Source organism: Triticum aestivum, chromosome 4B, assembly GCF_018294505.1.
Source record: "Triticum aestivum cultivar Chinese Spring chromosome 4B, IWGSC CS RefSeq v2.1, whole genome shotgun sequence".
Classification (NCBI taxonomy): Eukaryota; Viridiplantae; Streptophyta; class Magnoliopsida; order Poales; family Poaceae; genus Triticum; species Triticum aestivum.
The window spans coordinates 645,492,335-645,496,661 of NC_057804.1; positions in this window are offsets into that span (position 1 = coordinate 645,492,335).

Sequence of the window (4,327 nt, forward strand, 5' to 3'; positions counted from 1 at the left end):
TGATTCACGAACCCCGGGTGCGTTTACAAGTCGGTCATCAAAACTCACTGTTTTTGTCGATTTTGACCCGTCTCGTGGACTATTACTCACTGTTTTGGGGTCCGAAAGTGATTTCCATGGTTGTTGAACCCCAAGGTGCGGTTACGTGTCGGTCATCAACAATCACAGTTTTGGCCGATTCTGCCCTGTTTCATGGACTATTATGCATTGTTTTGGGTCCCGGAGCGATTTCCACGATTGACGTACGCCGGGCTGCATTTACATGTCGTTCACTTACAATCCTAGTTTTGTTCGATTCTGGGCTCTTTCATTTACTATTACTCACTGTTTTGGGGTCCAAGAGCTATTTCCATGATTGACGATCTCCGGGGTGCGTTCCGTCGTCAACACTTGCAATTTTGGCCGATTCTGGCCCTTTTTGTGGACTATTACTCACCATTTTGGGGTCCCAAAGTGATTGCCAAGGTTGTCAAACCCCAAGGTGCGCTTACGTGTCGACAATCACAGTTTGGGCCAATTCTGGCCCGTTTCTTGGACTATTGCTTAGTTTGGGGGTCCCGGAGTGATTTCCACGATTGACGTACCCCGGGGTGCGTTTACCTGTCGTTCACCAGCAATTGTAGTTTGGTTTGATTGTAGGCTCTTTCATGGACTATTACTCACAGTTTTGGGGTCCCAGAGCTATTTCCACGATTGACGATCCCCGAGGTGCGTTTATGTGTCTGTTGTCAACACTCGCAATCTTGGCCGATTCTGGCCTGCTTCGTGGACTATTACTCACCGTTTTGGGGTCCCACAACGATTTCCATGGTTGTCGAACGCTAAGGTGTGCAGTTTGGGCCAATTTTGGCCCATTTCTTGGTCTATTACTCAGTTTTGGTGTCCTAGTGTGATTTCTATGATTGATGAACCCCTGGGTGCATACACATGCCGTTCATCAACACTCTCAAATTTGACCTATTCTGGTATGTTTCGTGCACTATTACTCACCATTTTGGGTCCGAGAGTGATTTCCACGTTTGACGATCCCCGGGGTGTGCTTACGTGTCCGTCGTCAACACTCACAGTTTTGGCCAATTCTGACCCATTTCGTAGACTATTACTCACCATTTTGGGGTCCCGAAGTGATATCCATAGTTGTTGAACCTTAAGGTGCGCTTACATGTCGGTCATCAACACTCACAGTTTTGGCCGATTCTGGCCCATTTCATGGAATATTAATCATTATTTTGGGGTCCCAGAGTGATTTCCATGATTCACGAACCCCGGGTGCGTTTACATGTCGGTCATCGACATTCACGGTTTTTGACGATTTTGACCTGTCTCATGGACTATTACTCGCCATTTTGGGGTCCGAAAGCGATTTCCATGGTTGTTGAACCCCAAGGTGTGGTTACGTGTTGGTCATCAACAATCACAGTTTTGGCCGATTCTGCCCTATTTCATGGACTATTACTCATTGTTTTGGGTCCCGGAACGATTTCCATGTTTGACGTACCCCGGGGTACGTTTACATGTCGTTCATCAGCCATCCTAGTTTTGTTCGATTCTGGGCTCTTTCATGGACTACTACTCATCGTTTTGGGGTCCAAGAGCTATTTTCATGATTGAGGATCCCCGGGGTGCGCTCCGTCGTCAACACTCACAATTTTTGCTGATTCTGACCCTTTTCTTGGACTATTACTCACCATTTTGGGGTCCCAAAGTGATTTCCATGGTTGTCGAACCCCAAGGTGTGCTTACATGTCGACAATCGCAGTTTGGGCCAATTTTGGCCCGTTTCTTGGACTATTGCTTAGTTTGGGGGTCCCGGAGTGATTTCTACGATTGACGTACCCCGGAGTGCGTTTATGTGTCGGTCATCAACACTCACAATTTTGGCCGATTCTGGTCCGTCTCGTGCACTATTACTCACCGTTTAGGGGTCCCGGAGCAATTTCCACGTTTGACGATCCCCGGGGTGAGTTTACATGTCCGTCGTCAACACTCACAGTATTGGCCAATTGTGACCCATTTCGTGGACTATTACTCACCATTTTGGGGTCCCGAAGCAATTTCTATAGTTGTTGAACCCTAAGAGGTGCATACATGTTGGTCATCAACACTCATAGTTTTGGACGATTCTGGCCCATTTCATGGTCTATTACTCACTATTTTGGGGTCCCAGAGTGATTTCCCCAATTCATGAAGCATGGGGTGCGTTTACGTGTCGGTCATCAACACTCACGGTTTTTGTCAATTCTGACCCGTCTCATGGACTATTACTCACCGTTTTAGGGTCCCAAAGAGATTTCCATGGTTGTTGAACCCCAAGGCGCGCTTACGTGTCGGTCATCAATAATCGCAGATTTGGCTGATTCTGCCCTGTTTCATGACCTATTACTCATTGTTTTGGTGTCCCGGAGCGATTTCCACGAGCGTTTATGTGTCGTTCACCAGCAATCCTAGTTTTTTTCGATTGTAGGCTCTTTCATGGACTATTAATCACTGTTTTGGGGTCCTAGAGCAATTTCCACGACTGACGATCCCCGGGGTGCGTTTATGTGTCCGTCGTCAACACTCGCAATTTTAGCCGATTCTGGCCCGTTTCGTGGACTATTACTCACTGTTTTGGGGTTCCAAAGTGATTCCCCTGGTTGTCGGACTCCAAGGTGCGTTTACGTGTTGGTCATCAACAATCGCAGTTTGGGCCGATTCTGGCCCATTTCTTGGACCATTACTCAGTTTTGGGGTCCACGAGTGATTTCTACGATTGACGAACCCCTAGGTGCATATACGTGCCGTTCATCAACACTCAAAATTTGGCAGATTCTAGTTCGTTTCGTGCACTATTACTCACCGTTTTGGGGTCCCAGAGCGATTTCCACGCTTGATGATCCCCGGGGTGCGTTTACGTGTCCGTCGACAACACTCACAGTTTTGGCCAATTCTGACCCATTTCGTAGACTATCACTCACCGTTTTGGGGTCCCGAAGTGATATCCATAGTTGTTGAACCTTAATGTGCGTTTACGTGTCAGTCATCAACATTCACAATTTTGGCCTATTCTGTCCCATTTCATGGACTATAACTCATTATTTTGGGGTCCCAGAGTGATTTCCACGATTCACGAACCCCGGGTGCGTTTACGTGTCGGTCATCAATACACACAATTTTTGTCGATTTTGACCTATCTCGTGGACTATTACTCACCGTTTTGGGGTCTGAAAGCGATTTCCATGGTTGTTGAATCCCAAGGCGCGATTACGTGTCGGTCATCAACAATCACAGTTTTGGCCGATTCTGCCCAGTTTCATGGACTATTACTCATTGTTTTGGGTCGCGGAGCGATTTCCATTATTGACGTACCCGGGGTGCGTTTACATGTCGTTCACCAGCAATCCTAGTTTTATTTGATTCTGGTATCTTTCATGGACTATTACTCACCGTTTTGGGGTCCAAGAGCTATTTCCATGATTGATGGTCTCGGGGGTGCATTACGTCGTCAACACTTGCAATTTTGGCCGATTCTGGCCCTTTTCGTGGACTTACTCACTGTTATGGGGTCCCAAAGTGATTTCCAAGTTTGTCGAACCCCAAGGTATGCTTCCGTGTTGACAATCGCAGTTTGGGCCAATTCTAGTCCATTTCTTGGACTATTGCTTAGTTCGGGGGCCCCGAAGTGATTTCCATGATTGACGTACCCCGGGGTGCGTTTATGTGTCGTTCACGAGCAATTGTAGTTTGGTTTGATTGTAGGCTCTTTCATGGACTATTACTCATTGTTTTGGTGCCCGAGAGCTATTTCCACGATTGACGATCCCCGAGGTGCGTTTATGTGTCCGTCGTCAACACTCGCAATCTTGGCCGATTTTGGCCCGCTTCCTGGACAATTACTCACCGTTTTGGGGTCCCACAACGATTTCCATGGTTGTAGAACACTAAGGTGTGCAGCTTGGGCCAATTCTGGCCCGTTTCTTGGTCTATTACTCAGCTTTGGTGTCCTGGAGTGATTTCTACGATTGACGAACCCCTGGGTGCATATACGTGTCATTCATCAACACCCACAAATTTGGCCGATTCTGGTCCGTTTCGTGCATTATTACTCACCGTTTTGGGTCCGAGAGCGATTTCCACGTTTGACGATCCCCGGGGTTCGTTTACGTGTCCGTCGTCAACACTCACAGTTTTGGCCAATTCTGATCCATTTCGTAGACTATTACTCACCGTTTTGCGGTCCCGAAGTGATATCCATAGTTGTGGAACCTTAAGGTGCGCTTATGTGTCGGTCATCAACACTCACTGTTTTGGCCGATTATGGCCCATTTCATGGACTATTAGTCATTAT